The sequence below is a fragment of the Procambarus clarkii genome, unplaced genomic scaffold, assembly GCF_040958095.1.
Source record: "Procambarus clarkii isolate CNS0578487 unplaced genomic scaffold, FALCON_Pclarkii_2.0 HiC_scaffold_107, whole genome shotgun sequence".
Taxonomy (NCBI): Eukaryota; Metazoa; Arthropoda; class Malacostraca; order Decapoda; family Cambaridae; genus Procambarus; species Procambarus clarkii.
In genome coordinates, this window is record NW_027189140.1 from 735,414 (window position 1) to 758,137 (window position 22,724).

A 22,724-nucleotide genomic window follows, 5' to 3' on the forward strand; every position below is an offset into this window, starting at 1 on the left:
TTGATAAGACCAGGGTTTTGTTTGCGAATTGTACGCAGCCTGAAGAGGAGGGATCCACGCTGCTTTGTAAGGCACTCATTTATATAGAGGTTGGTTTTATGCTTAGCAGCTGATTGTATGAGGTCGAACTTAACAGAGGGATTTGCAAGTTTGATGAGCATTCTCCTACTGCTACGGGAACTGTTTTTATCTATCCTGATATCTGATTTGATATCAACATTGACTTTGATCTTTGAATTAATTAGGCTGTGGGCTATGTTACAACAATTCTCACCTTGTTGTTCTTCAGGTAGATCAGTAGAGCTAATTATCAGAGAGTCATGAAGTTATTGCTGCTCTAGGTCATCTTCGGAAGCCGCCTGGTGAATCTGAAGGAGATTGATTTGTTTTTCCAGCTTTTGAAGAAAGTCACTTTGAGCTGAGTGGGTTTCCTCAGCCTGAATCTTTTGTATTTGATCCATTGCGTCATTTGCAACAGCTTGTGAGTTGAGAATTTCTTGGTTGTTGTTCGTCGACGATTCAAGGAGGCAGTCTATGGTTTGTTGTTGTTGGGTGACTGGCTTGGAGGGCCGAAATAGCTTCAGATTGCAGGAGCACAAGGTAGTGCAGTTTCTGCAGTCATGGGTTACTCCTCAGAGGTTTGAAGTTTAGACAGGGAGCCATAGATTGAATGAATTCTAAAGCTTGAGATTCAAGCTGAGTTGAAGGAGGGGAGTGAGGAGGGGGAGCGGATGCTGTGTTTTCTGATCAGGGGGAGAAAGATACTGGAAGTATGGGGCTTTAAAGTTTATTGAAGATTAAATTCTGCAGAACATGTAAATATATAAAGTAAGAATTAACAGTAACAATTCCAAGTCCGAGGACTAGATTTAACTTAAAAGGTACACCCGTAGTAAGTATGAGACCTTAGCCTATAGTGACATGGAAACTAAATCTGCAGAAACCTAAAGCTTAACTGGTACTAGAATTAAGGCCGAGTGCAAATGTGTAGTAATTATATAACACTAGGATATAACAGGCAGGACACAAAGAGTAACTAATAAGTGAGAGACCACATAACACATAATGGACCCGACCAAGAGGCCGTAAAGACCTAATGAATAAGGAGAAGGGGGGGTGACTACAAGTAGGGCTTACTAGCACCTAGACTGGGCAAAGTATTAGCTGCGGACAGCGGGACACTTGGGGACCGGCGCTGCACCCCCACCGCAGGCCAGCGGCCGGACCCCCCCCCCCCCCGAAGGGCGAGTGCCAGCTGGCCGCGTGAGGCACTCAAAGTGGCAGAGCAACAACGTCCCGTCTGACGTAGGATGTGAAAGCACTACTCTTCCACCTGCCGACTGCCATTATTTCTGATGTGGCGAGCCCGTCCCGAGACAGCTGGGTGCAGGCCCTGCCGATACGGAAGGAATGCGGCGCGTAGTCATCTGGAGGCAAGCCTAGCGCCGAGAGGGCAGTGCGTAGGATCCTGGAGAAATCTCGCCTGGTGACAGGAGCGCCTGCGGCGTGTTTGAATATGGGCCCCGGGCCCACGCCCCTGTAATTAAAGTATTTAGACAGAGCACGGACCGGGCAGTACTTGCTGGAAGGGTTCGCTCTCAGGGGGAGGGTGGGCGTGCGACCTGCACTGTGCTTGTAGGTGTTGAAGACGATATCTATTCAGATTCAGATTCAGATGTTTATTCAGGTAAGGTATATACATACAAGTGATGTTACATTAATGGATTGATATATAGATAGAGCTAGTACATACAATGCCTAAAGCCACTATTACGCAATGCGTTTCGGGCAAGAAAAACATTAATATCTAGAACTTAATACTAATTGAGCATAAAGAATAAAAAGTGTTGAGAACAAATACAAATAAAGATAAAAAAAAGGGGGAACATGACTGAAAAAGCAGCACAAATACAATAGGTTGACAAACAGTGTTGATTAAAAAAAAAAAGAAAAGAAAATAACAGACATGGGTTGACAATAGAGGAGTGAGGTAGATTACAGGGAATTTATTAGGTAGTGTTTAGTTTTTTTCTTAAACTGGTTGAGAGAGGTACAGTCTTTAACATGGTTGGGAAGGTCATTCCACATTCTGGGCCCCTTGATTTGCAGAGCATTTCTAGTTTGATTAAGACGTACTCTAGGAATATCAAAACTGTATTTATTTCTGGTGTGGTGCTCATGGGTTCTGTTACAACCTTCTATGAAGCTTTTAAGATCAGGATTGGCATTATAGTTTAGCGTTTTATATATGTATAATACACATGAGAGAATGTGCAGTGACTTAATATCTAACATATTCAGAGATTTGAGTAGGGGTACCGAGTGATGTCTGGGGCCAGAGTTGGATATTGTTCTAATAGCAGCTTTGTGTTGGGTAATTAGAGGACGCAAGTGATTTTGGGTAGTAGAACCCCAAGCACAAATACCATAGTTGAGATAAGGATAGATAAGGGAGTAATAGAGAGTCACCAGGGCAGGGCGTGGTACATAATATCTGATCTTAGAAAGAATGCCCACAGTTTTTGAAACTTTTTTTGATATATTTAGAATGTGTCCCTGGAAATTCAGCTTGTGGTCAATGAGAATGCCAAGGAATTTGCCATCTAATTTGTTACAAATTTGGGTATTGTTTATTTTGAGATTTATATGACTAGAGGATTTATTGCCAAACAGAATATATTCCTGCCGTCGTAAGTGATACCTGCTCAAGGTTGAGCGTGTGTCGTCCATGCTCCACGTAGACCGCCTCACCCGGGCGTAGGCAGGCGTGGAAAGCCAGGGAGAAGAGCGCCCTGTAGCAAGACTTCTCATAGGCAGAGTTACATACGCCTCCCAGTGCCCGCAGCAGGCGATGCAGGAGGCTCCTCGTCACAGGGAGACGCCGTGCAGGGGCCCGCTGTGCGGAGTTACGTGCCCCTTTGAGGAGTTGGGTGACCAGGAACTGCCGAGTTGGGTCCCTCCTACCGTGTAGCTTGCAGACGAAGGCGATGGCCGCTAGATAGGCGTGCAGAGAGCGGTAAGCCAGGCCCCGCGAGAGCAGAGATTGCAGGAAGTTCACCAGAGTCGAAGGTGCAGCATCAAAGGGGCATTCTCCTCGCCGCCCTGCCGAGACGTAGGCGGCGTACTCCACCCACTTAGCCCTGTAAGTACGCCTCGTCGCTGGCTGCAGGGAGTTGAATAGGGTCCTCACAGTTGCAGGGTGAAGTTGCAGGGCAGGAGGTGCGCGGGAACTGTTGTCGGCGTCTCGGCGAGGCCTGCTTCTCGCAGGAACAAGGGCGGCAGCGTCTGTAAGCGGGAAAGAGCATCACAAACCCCGTTTAATTTTCCTGGGAGGTGGGAGGGTAGGAGTGTAATGTTATGGATGAGTAAGAGCACTGCCAAGGGCCTGACAATTTGCATTAGTAGGGGGCACCTAGCAGAGAGTGTGTTGAGCACGTTTACCACTGCACTGTTGTCCGATTTGCACACCAGCCTCTTATTGGCCAATACCGGGGCGAAAAGTGCTATACCCATGAAGAAAGGGTAGAGCTCGAGCAAAGCAATGTTGAGCCGACCCCAGACCTGCGGCCACGTTCCCCTGAACCAGGCTGCCCCTAGCGTTAGGCCATACCTCTTGGAAGAAGCATCTGCACACATTGAAAGTGATGGAGCGTTTCCCCATCCGCCATCTCGGGGAAAGACTGTTACTCCATTGAAGTCAGTGAGGAAGGAGCGCCAGGCGGCGAGATCGAGCTTAGCCTCAGCGTCCAAGTGGCATAGGCGCGAGGGGCGCTGTGGGCCTCGCGTAAGCAGGTGCAGACGACGCAAGAAGGCCCGGCCGCCCGGGATTACCGCGGTGGCGAATTGCAACTTCCCAATGATCGCCTGCAGGTCCCGGAGGGGGATGCGCTCCAGACTCAGCGCGACTTCCACTGCTGCCGTGTACTTCGTTTTCTTGTCCTCTGGTAGTCTTGTTTCCATCCTGTGAGCGTCAATCTCCAGCCCCAGGAACGTGAGGCAGGAGCACGGGCCCTCTGTTTTGTGAGGTGCCAAGGGGACCCCCAATCGCTCGCAGAGGGCAGTGAACACCCTCAGGCTTCGCTGGCACTCGTCGAAAGTGAAACTGACGAAGAGGAAGTCGTCCAATACCTTCACAACGTCGCGCACCCCAAACTTCTACGCGAGGATCCATTGCAGGGCACTGGAGAAGGTCTCGAAGATCCGGCAGGAGGGGGCGGCTCCCATGCTGAGCATCTTCTCGTAGTAGTACTTGCCCTCATAAGAAAACCCCAGGAGATGGTAGTCGCTCGGGTGTACTGGGACGATCCTGAAAGCTTCTGCGATGTCGCACTTTGCCAGGTGAGCCCCCGGGGACCGGCTGACAACCATTGTCACCGCATCATGGATAGACTGGTAGGTGACGGACGTCGATTCCCGGGGGATGTTGGCGTTCACACTGTCAGGGGAGTAAGGGTAGCTAAGGTTGTGCAGGAGGCGGTACTTGCCCGGCGTAGACTTCTCCCTCAGTGCTATGGGCAAACACTTGAAATTCTTGAAAGGGGGGGCTTCGAAGGGGCCCGCGATGCGTCCTAGACTCAACTCCTTGTCGAGCATGGGCCCGACGATGTGCGGGAGGTCCGTCGTAGCCTGAGGGTTGCGTGAAGTGAGGGGGGTTCGCACTCCTTCAAAGCCAAGTAGGAACCCCCCTCTGAAGCCCCCCACGACGTAGTCTCGCAGGGGGTATCCCACCAGCAAAGCATCAAGGGCGTCGGCGTCCACCGGCGTTGTTACTGCCGGCGTTCTTCTTAGCCTTGTCCTGTGGTTGTCTTCGTGGGCGCTGGTCATGGGTGGGTCCGTCGCGTATGTGAGCTGGGGGGCACGTGGTGTAGGCCGGGTGCCTCCTTCGGCAGCGCGGGCAGTAGTGCAGGAAGGAACATGAAGTAAAACTGCAGCCGGGTCCTCTCGAGTGGTAGGCAAAGCAGTAGCCCGGGGGGAGCCCTGCGACCCGGGCGCTAGAGAGGGTAAGGGCTGCCGGCCGACCTGCCTCCTGTCTGCCTGTCTGAACAGCGACGTGTGCGACGCGCTGTACCGAGCGGAATTCCAGGTCCAGCCTGTAATCAAGCCAAGAACAGTCCGACCTCTCCTTGTCCCATCTGAAGGCCTTGTCGTACCACATCCAGTCATTTTTAAGGGTCACCTTCATGGTCTTGACGTAGCGGCTTTGCGAGAGCAGCGGCGAGGGCAGGCGGAGTGAGGGCAGAGCCCCTCTGTGCCCCCGTATTTATACGGCCCCAGACTGCCCGCGCAACGCCGCGGGACGCGCTGCGCAAATGTTTCTTTCAACCCCATCAGAAACATCCCCGCTTGCGAAGCAGTGGCCATTTACCAACATCGGTGAGGATTGCAGCGTTGCCAGTGTTCCATTCAGATCTCTAGGAGTTATGGATGAAGAGCGAGAGGCACCCCTACCTTGCTTGTTGCTATGTTTGGGCATGTTTTCGGCGATAGATTCTTGGTAGTGTTTCTACAGGTAGATGCTTGGAGAATTAAAGTGGGGATAGGTGTATAGTGAATGCTTGGCAGACGGGGCGTCGATAGGCAGGCGAAAATTGATTAATTTTGGTTGATTACTTTTGAGGTTCGCTGTGAGTTATGGCATATTAAGTCTCCATGCACTTAACTCGTGCTGGGCAGCAGTTAGGCCATGCAATGTTGAGTGGAGACGAAATTACCACGAATTTTCTGCAGCAGTGCCGGTGCCGGTGCCACCCGCCAGATATCGGTAATATTTATATCATGGTAATATTTCTTAGCTATCTGCAGGCTTAGCACTTTGGGGGTTCCAGCGGAGCACCCCCAAAGATACCGCAAATGCTTAGCAAGCTAGAACAAGTGCCCCCTGAGCCTGTCTGTGCGTCGTCCCTTTGAAAACAGAGGATACAGAGGATCCAGGGAGGAGGGTGGGCGTTTTGTAAGTGAGCAGCTGCTTGCTTGTCGAGACAGGAGCCACCCAGTCTGCAGGCAGAGCTTATATTTATTTATTTATTTATTTATTTATTTATTTATTTATTTATTTATTTATTTATTTATTTATTTATTTATGTATATACAAGAAGGTACATTGGGATTGTGAGGATACATAATATGGTAATTACAGTCTTGTAAAGCCACTAGTACGCGCAGCGTTTCGGGCAGGTCCTTAATCTAAGAAAATTTTAAGTAGGTAAATACTTGCAAAATTTATAAAAAATGATAAGTTACAAGGCAAGAAAAAAAGATGAGAGAAAATTGTAGGTATATTAAAGCACATAGATAGCTAAGATTGATTGCAATGACAGCTTGAATGGTAGTTGACAAAAATTGGTAGTCACAATACAGCATATGGCTAGCACATAAAATAAGACAGCAATGAACACAATGATAAGGTTGTTTGGGTTAAGTACATAAAAATTGGGAGATTGGGTAACACTATATACAGAGTAAATTTAAAGCTCAGTGTAGGAAACTAAGAAGATGAAATTTTGTATTTTTTGGTTTTGCTTTTAAATAAGGCAAAAGTTTGACAGTTTTTCAATTCACTAGGGAGTGAGTTCCATAGACTAGGTCTCTTAATTTGCATAGAGTGTTTACACAGATTAAGTTTGACCCTGGGGATATCAAAGAGATATTTATTTCTGGTGTGGTGATAATGGGTCCTATTACATCTGTCCAGGGAGAGTTTCAGAGCATGGTTTGCATTTAAGAACAGGGTTTTGTAAATGTAGTTGACACAAGAGAATGTGTGTAGGGAGTTAATATTTAGCAAGTTTAGGGATTTAAACAAGGGAGCTGAGTGTTGTCTGAAAGCAGAGTTAGTTATTATTCTGATAGCAGATTTTTGCTGTGTGATGATGGGCTTAAGATGGCTTGCAGTGGTAGACCCCCATGCACAGATACCATAATTAAGATAGGGATAGATTAGTGCATAATATAGTGAGAGGAGAGCAGAGTTAGGAACATAATATCTGATTTTGGAGAGTATACCAACTGTCTTAGAGACTTTCTTAGTTATGTGTTGAATGTGGGTGCTGAAGTTGAGTCTCTTGTCTAGGAATAGGACAAAAAACTTGCCATCATTTGTATTACTAATGGTAATGTTGTCTATCTGTAGCTGAATTGCATTTGCTGATTTGCTTCCAAATAGGATGTAGTAAGTCTTTTTTATGTTTAATGTTAGTTTGTTAGTTGACATCCATAAGTGGACTTTTTTCATTCATTATTCACAACATTATTTAGTGTATGTGGGTTGGGGTCTGAATAGATAAGGGTAGTATCGTCAGCAAACAATATAGGTTTAAGAATATTAGAGACATTAGGCAGATCGTTTATATATATAAGAAATAGAAGAGGTCCTAAGATACTGCCCTGTGGCACTCCAACGGTAATTGTTAGAGTGGAAGAAGTTGTATCATTGATGGTTACATATTGGTGTCTGTCACTAAGATAGGATCGGATGTAGTCAAGGGCAAGGCCTCGGATTCCATAATGCTGGAGTTTAAGTAAGAGGTAGTTGTGAATAACAGTATCAAAGGCTTTTCTTAGGTCAATGAAGAGTCCAATCGGAAACTCATTTTTGTTAAGGGCTGAGTAGATTACGTCAAGGAGACTAATGATTGCATCATTGGTGCTCTTTTGGGACCGGAAGCCAAACTGGCAGGGGCTGAGTATGTCGAATTTTACGAGGTTGGAATAGAGCTGTTTGTAAATAATTTTTTCTAATTTTTTGATAGAATGGGTATGTTTGATATTGGTCAATAATTGTTTATGTCCGCCGGATTGCCTCCTTTATGGAGTGGCATTACTCTTGCTTTTTTGAGGATATCAGGGAAGGCGTGACACTCTATAGATTTGTTGAACAGTAGTGCTATGGGTGGGCAAGGGAATGGGAGGCTCTCTTGTATACAATGGACGGAATTTCACTGGTGTTCCCTGCCTTGGTTTTTAGAGAGTGTATGATGGACACAACATCTGCCGGGCTGATTGGTGAAAGAAGAGTTTGGATAGCTGCCTGAGAGATATGTGTTAATATGTGTCTGAGTCTGTGGGATTTTACTGGCAAGATTAGCACCAACCGATGAAAAGAAACTATTAAATTCATTTGCCATTTCTAAATCAGTTGACGGTATATCCCCATCCTTGTAGTTTTATTTGGTTATGTGAGTGTTGTTTAGTTCGTAGGATACTAGAGATTGTTTTCCAAGTACTTTTCATGTTGCATTTTGCTTCATTGAACCTATTCACATAATATGTAAGTTTTGCCTTTCTTATGATACTGGTAAGCATTGAAGAGTACCTTTTAGCTACTTCCTTTGAAACTAGGCCAATCCTAAGTTTCTTTTCATATTCATGTTTCTTGTTGATTGAGTTGAGAATGCCACTTGTGAGCCATGGATTGTTTAATCTTTTGTCAGTTACTTGCTTGGTAAGAAGGGGACAATGAAGGTTGTGGAGGTTTAGAGTTTTGGAGAGGAAGAGGTTAGCTAATGAATTTATATCCTGGGTATTATTGAATTCAGAATCCCAGTTAATATTGTGAAGTGCATCTGTAAGATTGCCTAAAGCTGATTCACTGTGTAGCCTAAATGAAAGTTTCTTGCTTTTTGGTGGTGTTATGTCCATGTTCGCTATGAGAAAGGTAGGATAGTGGTCAGTTGTTCTGTCGTAGATTATACCAGATACAAGGGGAGCTGTTATGTTTGTCCATATGTGATCCAAGGTAGTGGCAGATGTTTGAGTGACTCGGGTAGGTTTGGTGATTGTGGGGATTAGCATACAGGAGTTCATGCCGTTAAGGAAATAGTCAACTTGAGGGTTGTTTTGAAGACCCAGGTCAATATTGAAATCACCTCCCAGAATGATGTGATTTTTATTGAGATTGTTATTTATGATAAGATTCTTTACGTTATCTGAGAATGAAGCTATGTTGGTATTAGGAAATCAATTTATTTATTTATTTATTTATTTATGCATATACAAGAAGGTACATTGGTAATGTGAGGATACATAATATGGTAATTGCAGTCTTGTAAAGCCACTAGTACGCGCAGCGTTTCGGTTGGTATAGATAGATGTGCTGGTTCATGCTGTTAAGGAAATATATAACCTCGGCTCAGGACGCCCCTGACGGGTCGCTCTGAGTCGTTGTCGATAGGAACTGGTGTAGGGTCCATGCTGGGGGCACAGTTGAGCAGGCTAAACTTCTGTGTTTACGTTTTGTAAGTGAGCAGCTGCTTGCTTGTCGGGACAGGGACCACCCAGTCTGCAGGCAGAGCTTATATAACCTCGGCTCGTTGCTCGCGCAGTTTGGGCGGTTAAACTGAGCTTCCAGACATACGTTTTCTTTTCCTCAGAAAACCCACCGCTTTTTTGGGGAAAGCCGTGTTTTTTTTTCTGAGGTTGGAAGAAAACGCACTCAGATTGGGGACTTGTTTATTTTATAATGAATTAATAATAAATAATAAATTAATAATAAATAATAAATTAATAATAAATAATAAATTAATAATAAATAATAAATTAATAATAAATAATAAATTAATAATAAATATTAAATAATAAATTAATAATAAATAAATTAATAATACATTAATAATAAATAATAAATTAATAATAAATAATAAATTAATAATAAATTAATAATAAATTAAAATAAATAAATAAATTATTATTATTATATAATATAATAATAATAACAAATAGTATAATGATAAGTAATTATTTTTAATGAATCAAATAGCTAATTAGGGTGAATGATAAATAGTGACTAATGCATAACAATAAAGTATTAGAGAATAATTATAATGAATAATCATTATAATGATAAAGTATTAAATCAATTACAATTAATAGTTACATCTATAGTTAGTAATTGAAAGTTGCATCATTTGAATTTATACTAATTACAATTCATGGTAATATTTCTTAGCTATCTGCAGGCTTAGCACTTTGGGGGTTCCGGCGGAGCACCCCCAATCCCGTGAGGGCCAGCAGCACGGAACCCCCAACCCCGAAGGGCGAGCGGCGGCTGGCCGCTGCAACTAGGAATGTGACTACTCGCACTGTGGCTGTAACCGTGCTAGCTGTGACAGGTTTCCCCGACTGAAAAAGTTACCAAACCGGGTCTACTAGACAGATGCTACAAGTGAAACAGCGTCCTTGCAGAGGCCAACGGAGCGCCATCGCGACGTGCCATGAGCACAGAGAGGCAAGAGCCCACCAACTTGACCTTGCGAGGCGAGTGTTCTTCGCCAACCTTTAACTAGGAATATGGCCACTCGTTTCTGTGACAGTAACCGTGCCCGCATCCCAGGAGAGGGCATTAAAAACAGCCGGGTTACTCCTGACTGACAAAGGTACCAGACCCGTTCTACTAGGCAGTTAAACAGTTAAACTAACTGTTTACAGTTAGAAGTTAAACTAGCCGTTCTACTAGGCAGCTAACATGCTGCAAGTTAAACAGCGTCCTTGGTGAGGCCAACGGAGCATCATCGCGACGATCCAGAGCGTAGAGGGCAAGGTGTACCCCCCATGCAATGTCCTTGTGAGGTGGTCGTACAGCAACAATACAATACAATTTTATTTAGGTAAGGTACATACATACAATAAATATTTAAAAGGATTGGTTGACTTATAGGTAGAGCTAGTACATACAATGCCTAAAGCCACTATTACGCAAAGCGTTTCGGGCATGATAAACTTAAATGACAAGCTTAATACTAATTGAGCATAATGAGTAGAATGAAAACAAGAAATGAAAACATAGATGAAAAAGCAGCACAAATACAATTATGTCGACAAACAGCGCTCTTTAAAGAAAAACATACATGGGTTGACAACAGAGGGGTAAGGTAGGTTACAGGGAATTTATTAGGTATAGCTTCGTTTTTAACTTAAACTGGTTGAGAGAGGTACAGTCTTTAACATGGTTGGGAAGTAAGTAATTATCAAAAGAAGGCACCAAACCGGGAAGGCTATGTAGCACCATCAAATACGCAAAATAATCAGAGGGCGCTAAATATCACCAAGGATGCCAATACGAGAACAAAAACGCATAAGGCGAACGATATCAAAAGTATCCGAGTCACCAAGAATTCTATCGAGGGACAGGTGACCGCGAGGGGCGGTCGGAAAGCAAGACACACGCTCGTCCTGGAAGTCAGGACATTCAAGAAGGACATGCACGACCGTAAGAGGGACAATGCAACTAGGACAATAAGGAGCAGGGCGGCGCTCCATCAAGTGACCATGGGTTAAGCGAGTATGGCCAATACGCAACCTCGCTAGAGCTGTTTCCCACCGCCGGTTACGGTGGAAGGAGGACGGCCACGAGGAAACACAACATTTAAGAGTACGTAGCTTGTTACCAGTAACAGACAACCAAGAAGCCTGCCAACGGGTAAGGACTGAGGAATGGATAACCGGGTAAAAGTCGGAAAACGGAATGCCTTTACGAGAGATGGGACAAGAGCGGACAGCTTCCTTAGCGGCAGCATCCGCACACTCATTTAAAGACACGCCAATATGGCTGGGAACCCAACAAAACTCAACCGACTTAAATTTACTGTGAACGAGAAACAGCCAATGCTGGATCTCGACAACTACCGGATGAACTGGATTAAAGCACCCGAGAGCCATGAGGGCACTACGAGAGTCAACAACAACCACAAAGGAAGACTGACAACGAGAAAGCAGGAGACGAAGAGCATAGAGAATAGCATAAAGTTCCGCTGTAAAGATGCTAGTCTCCGGAGGCAAGCGACACATATAAGTGCGATCAGGAAAAACAACAGAGTAGCCAACACCGTCCGCTGACTTAGACCCATCGGTGAAGACAGAAACGGAGCGGGAGTGAGAAGAAAAGTGCTCGAGGAAAAGGCGTTTTAGAACTGTAGGAGGGGTAAAAGCTTTAGTGATACGAGTCAAGGACGTACAAAACCGCGGAAGAGGGACCCTCCACGGGGGCAAAGAAGGAACAACACGAGGAGAAACATCAGAAATACGAACGGAAAGAGAATCCTGCAGGCGAGATAACCGGACAGAAAGAGGGAGGTGGTGAAGAGGAACAGGAACCGCAGGAGGGGTAAAAGTTAAAGCACGACAGAGACGAGAGGAAGGATGTTGCAAGGACCGCGCAAGATAGCGAAGACAGTAGCGATCACGGCGGTCCTGGAGAGACAGGAAGCCAGTGTCAACATACAAGCTAAGGACGGGAGTCGAACGAAAGGCACCAGAACTGAGGCGCAACCCAGTATGGTGCAAAGCATCAAGACGGCGAAGAGTAGAAGGAGAAGCAGACGAGTAAGCAGGGCAACCATAATCGAGCTTAGACAGGACGAGAGAGGAATGTAAAGCAAGGAGAGTGCGCCTATCTGCCCCCCAAGAAGTATGGGACAAGACCCGAAGGAGGGTAAGGGACTTAGAGCACTCAACACGGAGGTAAGAGATATGGGGAGACCAAGACAAACGAGTGTCAAGGAATAACCCCAAAAGCTTCGCGGAATCTTTGTATTCAAGGGGATGACCATAAAGCGACAAAGAGGGACGAAGAACAACCCGTTTCCGCGTAAAAGTCATGGCACAAGTCTTAGAAGTAGAGAACTTGAAGCCATGACCTGTGGCCCAAGACGACACGGCATCAATCGCAAGTTGAAGCCGGCGTTGAAGGAGAGGCGAATCATCACCCTGACAACAAAGGGTAAGATCATCGACATAGAGAGCGGAGAAGACACCAGAAGGAAGAGAGGAAAGAAGACCATTGAGGGCAACCAGAAAAAGAGTAGTGCTCAGAACACTACCCTGGGGCACACCTTCGTATTGCTGAAAAGGGGGAGAGAGAGCGGTACCAAGGCGCACCCGAAAGGAACGACGAGAGAGGAAGCTGCGGAGAAAGAGAGGGAGATGACCACGAAGGCCAAAAGAATGAAGTTGAGATAGGATATGATAACGCCAAGTGGTGTCGTAAGCCTTTTCTAGGTCAAAAAGGACGGCAACAACGGAGGTCTTCGCAGCAAAAGCAGTACGTATATAGACCTCCAAGTTCACCAGGACATCTGTCGTGCTGCGGCACTTGCGGAAACCAAATTGAGAAGGGGAGAGGAGGTGATGGTGTTCCAGGAACCACATCAGACGAACGTTAACCATACGTTCAAAGAGTTTGCAGACACAACTTGTGAGAGCAATAGGGCGAAAGTCCTTAGGGGAAGTACCCAGAGACCCTGGTTTGCGAACAGGGAGGACAACGGCATCGAGCCAGTCCTCAGGGACTGACGACGACTCCCAGATCCGATTATACAGACTCAGTAAATACTGAGACGTGCTCGGAGGGAGATGGCGAAGCATCTCATAATGAATACCATCGGAGCCCGCCGCCGTAGAACCGCAGAGGGCCAGGGCAGAACGAAGTTCAGAGAGAGAGAAGGGATCATTATAGGGAAGCTGAAGATGAGTGCAGAAATCTAAAGGACGAGACTCAAGGACAGGTTTACGAAGAAGGAAAGATTGGGGAAGATGAAGACCAGAGCTAACAGAAGAAAAGTGGGAACCCAGTTCGGAAGCGACCTGCAACGGGTCCGCCACAAGAGTATCATGGAGGTGAAGGACCGGTGAAACATCGGGAACGAACTTACCCGCTATCTTGCGGATACGCTTCCAGATCTGGGCCAGAGGGGTTTCGGACGTAATTGTCGAGACATAAGATGCCCAACATTCACGTTTAGCCGTACGGATGGCCCTACGGGCCACCGCACTCGCTTTCCGAAAGAAAAGAAAAGAATCGGTCGTCTGCCTACGGCGGTGCTTCTTCCAGGCTGCACGCTTACAGCGGACAGCCCGAGCACAGTCCGCATTCCACCAGGGAACGCACTTCCGTGGACCCCGAGAGGAAGAGCGAGGAATAGAGCGGAGGGCAGCGTCGAAGACAGTGTCATGAAAAAGGAGGAGAGCGCGAGAGAGGGGCAGAAGGGAGAGGTCAGAGAGAGTAGCACTGAGGGAAAACAGGGTCCAGTCCGCCTTAGCAAACTGCCACCTAGGGAAAGAGAGGGAAGGGCGAAAAGAGAAAAAGGAAACAAGGATGGGGAAATGATCACTTCCATGGAGGTCATCAAGAACCTGCCATGTGAAATCTAAGTAAAGAGAAGAAGAGCAGAGAGAAAGATCAAGACAAGAAAGGGTGCGAGTTCGAGAGTCCAAATGAGTGGGCTCACCAGAATTCAGAAGAGACAGGGAAGAAGAGAGGAGAAACGGCTCAAGGAGGCGACCCCGGGTATTCGTCAGAACGTCACCCCAAAGAGAATGACGACAATTGAAGTCACCCAGCAGGAGCACAGGCTCCGGCAAGGAGTCTAGGAGGTGTTTCAAATCAGGAAGAGAGAGCGGGACACCCGGGGGGAGATAAATGGAACAAACTGTGTACCATTTCCCCACAAAGATACGAGCAGCAGAACAATGGAGAGGCGAAGGAAAAAGTAAAGGAACAAAGGGAACATCAGCCCGAATCAAGAGAGCAGAAGAATTAGAAGCCCCAGCAATGGCTGGGGGGGGGAGAGAAAGGAATAGCCACGAAAACGACCAGGACGAGCACCAAGCATCGGCTCCTGGAGACAGACACAAAGGGGCGAAAACCGCGAAACCAGAAGTTGGAGTTCGAGGAAATTGGCGTAATAACCTCGAACGTTCCATTGAAGAATGGACAACGACGAGAAGAGAAAGGACAAAAACAGAGAACAAGGAAGAAACAAAGGCGAAAGAGCAACAGAGCACGTTAAAGAATATCAGGGTCGGGATCAGGGTCAGCAAAGTCAGGGTTAGGGGGCATGGGTAAACTGAGCAAAGACGGAGGGAAGGAAACGGGAGAACAGATCAGAGGTGGGCGGGCAGGGTCCGGAGGAGGAGGAGGAGGAGGAGGAGGAGGAGACAACGGAGAGGAGCAGTCAAGGACAGCAGCAGGAAGAGGGGGAGTAGAAAGAGAGGAGCGCACCCCAGCAAGAGCAGCAACCGAAAGGGAAGCAGGGGCCAAAGAAACCTCCATAGCAGGAACAGGGGGCGCAAGCACTGAAACGGGAGTGGAAGGAGCAACAGAGCCAGAAGGAGGAGCTGAGGAAGAAAGCGAAGCCTTCTTACCCGCCGGGGAAGAGGAAGGAGAGGAGCCAGGCTTACGCTTCTGACTTAAAGAGACCGGTGTCCCAGCAACTACGTACCGGGCAACGGATTCCAGTGTCTCAACAGGAGAAGCCGAACGAGAGCACACACGACGGCCGTTAGGAGAGCGATGGACATCCGCCCGCACCGACAGGCGGCGGGGAGAGCCGATAGATGGAGGAAGAGGATGGGAAGGAGGATCGGAGGGGGACGAGGAAGGAGACACAGAAGACACGACAGACCGGGTAGAAGGAAGGGGAACCCCAGACAGAGGACCAGGAGGAGGATCCTTCGGGAGAGAACCCAAAGGGACAGAGGAGGGGGTAGTGGGCGCATCAGGGTCCAAGGCCTGGAAACGGTTGTGAGTCTGAGGAAGGCGGGAAGGACGAGGAGAGGAAGAGCGCAACACGCGAGCATAAGAGATATTAGCATAAGGCGGGAGCTGGCGAACCTGGCGCCTCGCCTCAGGAAAAGATAAACGCTCCCGGTGCTTCAAGTTGAGGACGGCTGCCTCAAGCTTGTAATGGACACACGCACGGGAGAAGGCAGGATGGGCCTCACCGCAGTTGAGGCAACGAGCCTGGGGAGAAGCGCACTCCGACTTAGAGTGACCTTCGCCACCACACAAAGGACAGAGAGAGACAGTCCCGGAGCAGCGGAGGGCACCATGCCCAAACCTCCAGCACTTGTTGCAGAGCCGAGGAGAAGGAATGTACTCCTGGACAGAGCACCTGACACCAGCAAGAATGACAGAGGGTGGAAGGGTCCTACCATCAAAGGTAATCTTCACAACCCGGAGGGGTTGACGGCGACTACCACGAGGGGGACGAGTAAACGTGTCCACCTGGAGAATAGAATGGCCCTGGGCAGCGAGGATATGTCGAATATCGTCGTGGCAGTCGCGTAGGTCCCGAACACCGGTCGCAACATGGGGCGGGAGCAAAACAGTGCCAACACTGGCATTCAACTGGACGTTCTTCGAGACCCGAACGGGGGTCTCGCCAAGGCAGGATAAGGCAGCCAAGCGGGAAGCAGCATCCTGAGAAGGAGCAGCAACGACACGCGTACCGAGACGAGTGGGGTTAAAAGTAATGGAGGCATCCACGGAATCAATGAGATGTCGATGAAGGGAGAAATCGTCAGGAGGCGCAGAATCAAGAGGGAGGAGATCAAAATATTTGGCCCACGAAGCGGGACCAAACAAGGCTTGATAGGTAGCAGAACTGGAAGGAATCGAGCGAGGGCGGCCGTGACGAGAACGGCGGTGAGAACCCCCAGAGAGAGAGGGGTTAAAAGGCGCAGTAGTAACAACGAGAGAAGGAGCCGCGCCAGGGGACGAGGTAGTCACCACTGGGGGCTTGGGGCTCGACCCAACCACAGAGGAGGGAGGGGAGCCAGGGGAAGGAGTCAGAGAGGCCAAAGGAGGAGCAAGGTCGGGGCCCAATGCAGCGGAGGCTACAGAGCCCGGTCTTCCAATACGGACCGACTCGGGGGCTTGGTCGCCCACCCCACGAGCCTGAAAAGGTAAGCCGGAAACAGCCGAAACAGGGGTTATCATCTTGACGAAATTACGAATTCACTCACGAATGTGCCCCCACACCCACCATGGAGCCACAATTAGAGGCAGGACACCCAACAAGAAGCTATCGCCGATCTTGTCGGGGCCTCCTAGGGGTGCGTCGTTGTGGCCCCACAAACGCCACCTTAAGAAACCGACAGTCCGTCGAGATCGGGTTCAGTGACGAAGTGGGGATTGACAATAAAAGGTTCCCCTCGCTCTCGACGTCGGGTACCGCAGTTCTACGGGTGCAAGAGTATGCCTCCTCAAGCACCCGGGCGTCAAAGTAGAAGAAGTCCAAGGGAAGAACCAGAACGAGCAAAAGGTCGGCAGGAAACGGCAAGCAGATAGGAGAAGAGGGGGGAGAAAAACGAAACAGAAGGAAAAGGAAAAGATGCCCAGCAGAATTGGAGAGGACGGCAGCAGGAGCATAAGGCTAGAAAAGGACAGAGGACTGTCCCAAGGAGCATCACACTCCGGCAGCCGCCCACTAAGCCCCCAGACGGCGACAACGAGCTGAGCGGGGAGGGGGAACATGGTTGGGAAGGTCATTCCACATTCTGGGCCCCTTGATTTGTAGAGCATTTCTAGTTTGATTAAGTCGTACTCTAGGAATATCAAAACTGTATTTATTTCTGGTGTGGTGCTCATGGGTTCTGTTACAACCTTCTATGAAGCTTTAGAGATCAGGATTGGCATTATAGTTTAGCGTTTTATATATGTATAATACACATGAGAGAATGTGCAGTGACTTAATGTCTAACATATTCAGAGATTTGAGTAGGGGTACCGAGTGATGTCTGGGGTCAGAATTGGATATTGTCCTAATAGCAGCTTTGTGTTGAGTAAGCAGGGAGTTGAACAGGGATTGTACACCCAAGTAGGGGCGCTGTGCACGATGTCGTAAGACTGGTCATCGCTGGAGCCCGCCCTCACAGGGACCAATCCTGTAAGGCTGGCCTCAGGGCGGGTGTGGGAAGTGGGAAGCCGCCTACACCGAGGCCGACTCCCCAGGGTCGACCCCGTGTCCGTCATTGTCGCTGCGGCCCGCCCCACAGCGGTGAGGGTGTCGACTTCATGGGTGCAGTAGTCTGCCCTCAGGCTCCATCCCTTTTCCTCGTTCATCTATGGTGTACCTTGTGCGCCTTCCATAGTCGGTTCTGGAAGTATTAAAGCAGTAAGGGTGTGCTGAAGCGGGCATGCAGTAGGAACGTGACGGGCAAGGAACCTACCCCTTAAGGGTACTGCTGGAATTAGTTTGTAAGAGGGGGGGGGGGGGACATTTTCGGAAGCGAACTGGGCAAGTGTCATTAATGGATAAAGTCAGGAAGATACCCCGAGGAAAACTCTGAAAAGGAACACTGACACAGAGGATAGGAGTCTCTAGAGCAAACTCACAGGGGAAAGGAAGAGAATAACATCTTCCAGGAAACTAGACTGTAGCGAAGGTAACTATCAAACCGACAGAACTTTAGCGGGAAAAACCCAGACATGTGAAGAAAAGGGGGGGGGGGGGTGACGGGTAACCAGTTACCGTATCTGAGGCAAAGGCAGAAGATGATCCAGGGGGGGGGGGGGTAATCTAGCAAGTAATAACTCATTTCAAATATAATCAAATATAATAATATAAAACAATAGAACAGCCCAACATAATCAATATTTATATGACCAATATATATATAATATCAAATTCATATATAAATAAAACAATAAACCAAATATAAGAAACAGGTCTTAAGGCGTTACTGCAACATGCTTGCGTCCAGAGCGACACGAACACAACAAGTTATAAGGATGGTAACCGAGTCCGTTACAGTGATCTCCATCGTATGTTGGCCTCCGGATGCATGCTAGAGCTGAATAGTTAGCCTAAGAAACTGCCTTAAGAGGCGCCGATGAGTTCAGTCTTGGAGTGTCAATGACCATTCTGAGAGCAGCAGTACCCCAAGAACTTCAACAAGATCTGGTGATATGAGGCAAGGTGAAATGGTCACCAGTAAGGCTAGGGATCCGTATATGTAAAATAATTATGTAATTAATATAATAATATAGTAAAATTAACAGATAATGTCGAAAGTGCCACGTAGAAGTGGTCGAAAATAGTAAACTAACTCCCAGACCCATAATAAATTAATGCTGAACGAGAAGGGAATAATAAAATAAATAGCAATACTCTAAATTAGTATAGGAAATAATTAATAAATATAGATATATATAGCACAAATAACTTGGGCCCCGGGCTGCTGCATCCAGGCGCGGCTGCGTTGTTGACCCCGTGACGCCGCCGCCAGAGTCCTCAGTCTTCCTTGAATACTCCCCCCCCCCCATACTAGGAGCTGGGGCTGAGAACCCGTTACTGGACGAGCCCTTCGTAGAGGCAGGCACGATGAGCGGCGGTGAGCAGGCCAAAACGGTTTTAGAATACATTAAGAGAAAACGTAACAAAGATAACGACAATGGGCCACAGATTAGGGTTTTTAAAATAGACAAATTTAATACATGAAATACGCAATAATCCAGTACTATGAACTCACAAAGTTATTACCAAATAATGCAAAACTTGGGAGCTGGGAAGCCAATGCCGTATAATAGTTCAACTCTATATAAAAATAAAATAAAATACTGGACTGTAACCGTGATATAAATTTACAACAATTTAGTACATAATAAATAACGACAATAAGCCACAGGGAAAAAGTGCGGATACTAAGTAGAAAGTTGAACTGAAACAGTCTAAGTGCAAAGATAGGACTGGATAATAACTGGAGAGCAGGATTACTATTTATAAGCAATAAATAGTACATTACAAATATAACGTGAAGGTTCCACTAAGAAGAGTGTAAAAGAGAGACATAAGCACTAGAAGGATAAGCGCAAATACTCCTTCCAAAATACTAGGTCGCACGACCATTAGCCCGCTAACAGGGTAGGGTGGGCCCGCCCAGCTAAGGGCTCCACAGGGGTCCCGGCTAAGGGCGTAACGGACTGGCCCAGCTAAGGGGCCTAGGTCAGGGCCGTCCGAGGGCATGACTGACGTGCCCAGGTAAGGCCCGGGACTACGGATGCCTTGACTAAGGAAAAGGCAGGACTGCAAAAAGTGCCCCACAAAAGGGGGGTAAGGCAGTAAAGAAAATGAAAGTAATAATATAATATGAGAAGTAACGCCGCCAGCATAGTGCTCGTTACCCTAAAGGCCAAAGACCGTTATGCTAAATAAGCATAAACAATAACAGAGCCGTAATCCAAAGAAAACGATAACAAGTAAAGCAGAGGAAGGGTAGAAGTAAGGCAACTAAAACCCGGACCTACTAATAAAGAACTTAAATTAGTAATAGTATGATACAGTAGGAACAACATTCATGGCGTTAGGCGAGGCCAGAAGCCAAAAGGGGAATTGACATGAGATCATTAACACTAAAAGTGACTATAACTAACATCAATAGCAAATAGTAACAAGTGGAGAATAACCCGGCCAACTCCACCGATGAAACCGAAGACCATACGCCAAGTAGGCTTAGGAACAATAATATAGTAGCAGAAAAACCCAGAATAAACTCAATAATTACAAATAATAGCAGAGGGGGGGGGGGGGGAGAAAGGCAACCATAAACCTGAACTGTATAGAACAAAACTTAAATAAATATAGATAATGTAATAAATAATATATTGCCACCAGTCAACATGAAAAGCAGCTAGGAGTCGTCTGGGGTTCGTCCTGACGCCAACTGGAGATCATCTTGTAATCATCCTGGAACAGGAAGGCACCAACAAGGAGGCATCGTGCAGACATCCAGAAGTCGTCTTGTAGACAACACTAAGTCACCTTGCAGGTGATCGCAGACATTCACTACTACAGGAAGACCTGGACAAACTGGAGGAAAGGTCTAGAAAAGGCTGCTAAAGTTCAACTCAGGAAAGTGTAGGGTAAAGAAAATAGGTGAAGGCTGCAATTCACAAGGCAAGACAAGAAATATGAGTTAGAATTAACTATATGAATATAGTAAATAACATCAACGGCGCACAAGGAGAACCGCAGCAGAAGTAGTGTGTCCAACTGTAAGCAACTGTGCTCAAAGTAAGACTGGATTAAACTGTCTATTAAGAATAGCCGAAATTAAACAAGAAAAAGTGTAATAAACCAATACTATTATATTGCAAAGTTAATACAGCACAAAGCTTAGGCTGGGAAGGCCAAAGCCGCAAGATAATTGTGCTCGTAATAAAGAAAACTGGCGTTAACGGTAATAATATGACTGGCGTTAACCGTAATAATATGACTGGCGTTAACGGTATTAATATGACTGGCGTTAACCGTAATAATATGACTGGCGTTAACCGTAATAATATGACTGGCGTTAACCGTAATAATATGACTGGCGTTAACCGTAATAATATGACTGGCGTTAACCGTAATAATATGACTGGCGTTAACCGTAATAATATGACTGGCGTTAACCGAAATAATATGACTGGCGTTAACCGTAATAATATGACTGGCGTTAACGGTATTAATATGACTGGCGTTAACCGTAATAATATGACTGGCGTTAACCGTAATAATATGACTGGCGTTAACCGTAATACAGTAATATGACTGGCGTTAACGGTAATAATATGACTGGCGTTAACCGTAATAATATGACTGGCGTTAACCGTAATAATATGACTGGCGTTAACCGTAATAATATGACTGGCGTTAACGGTATTAATATGACTGGCGTTAACCGTAATAATATGACTGGCGTTAACCGTAATAATATGACTGGCGTTAACCGTAATAATATGACTGGCGTTAACCGTAATAATATGACTGGCGTTAACGGTAATAATATGACTGGCGTTAACCGTAATAATATGACTGGCGTTAACCGTAATAATATGACTGGCGTTAACCGTAATAATATGACTGGCGTTAACCGTAATAATATGACTGGCGTTAACCGTAATAATATGACTGGCGTTAACCGTAATAATATGACTGGCGTTAACCGTAATAATATGACTGGCGTTAACCGTAATAATATGACTGGCGTTAACCGTAATAATATGACTGGCGTTAACCGTAATAATATGACTGGCGTTAACCGTAATAATATGACTGGCGTTAACCGTAATAATATGACTGGCGTTAACCGTAATAATATGACTGGCGTTAACCGTAATAATATGACTGGCGTTAACCGTAATAATATGACTGGCGTTAACCGTAATAATATGACTGGCGTTAACCGTAATAATATGACTGGCGTTAACCGTAATAATATGACTGACGTTAACCGTAATAATATGAGCAGTATTAATAATACCAGATAAAAACAAAATCCAGGGACTGACATTAATTGATAAATCCAAGACGTGAAACGTTAAATTGTTAAATAATAAATTTAAAACCATCACCGAACAGGGGCGAACTGGAAATGACAAGAGTAAGGTCAAGCACAACATAGAAATCAATGAATAAATACATGAATAAGTAAACGTCCCACACTGGGAGGAGGAAGTAAGCAGGTAAACCCTAACATTAACATTAAACCAACATTAACGTGGCATGTATAACAATCACCAGTGGTCAAAAAGGGGGCAAAATAAGGAACTTAACATGAACAACCGTTGCCAAATGTACACTGCAAAATCCTGCCCCAGAACATCAGCAGCCGGAACACCGCAGCTGGATCACCTGCAGCTGGAACACCTGCAGTTGGACGTCACAACTGGAGCATCAATATCTGCTGAAGATAAATAAATAGTGGCAACTGGGCACCAGGGAAACCTTCAGTGATAAGTAGAAGTCTCACTTCAAGTCAATTAGGGACCATTAGAACCTGGGAACTAACGTTAAGGGGAACGCCGGGAACGAACTAAAGCTAAAGCTGAAGCTTTTCCCTGCCAAAAGGGCTAGGATGTCAGCAGCTGGAAACAACAAAACAGCAACAGCTGTAACGCCGACGGCTGGGACAGTGACAGCTATAACAACAGCAGCTGGCACCTCAGCAGCTGCCGAAGATACGAAATT

At 46.5% G+C, this 22,724-nt stretch overlaps 1 long non-coding RNA gene across 1 annotated transcript; it reads right to left on the reverse strand.

Moving 5' to 3' along the window:
* Positions 1 to 773: 773 nt before the first annotated feature.
* Positions 774 to 21,161, reverse strand: LOC138360314 (uncharacterized). The gene is made up of 2 exons (XR_011226282.1): positions 17,502 to 21,161; positions 774 to 3,285 (listed from the first exon to the last, which is right to left on the reverse strand). It is a non-coding gene; the product is annotated as an uncharacterized lncRNA (long non-coding RNA).
* Positions 21,162 to 22,724: the final 1,563 nt, after the last annotated feature.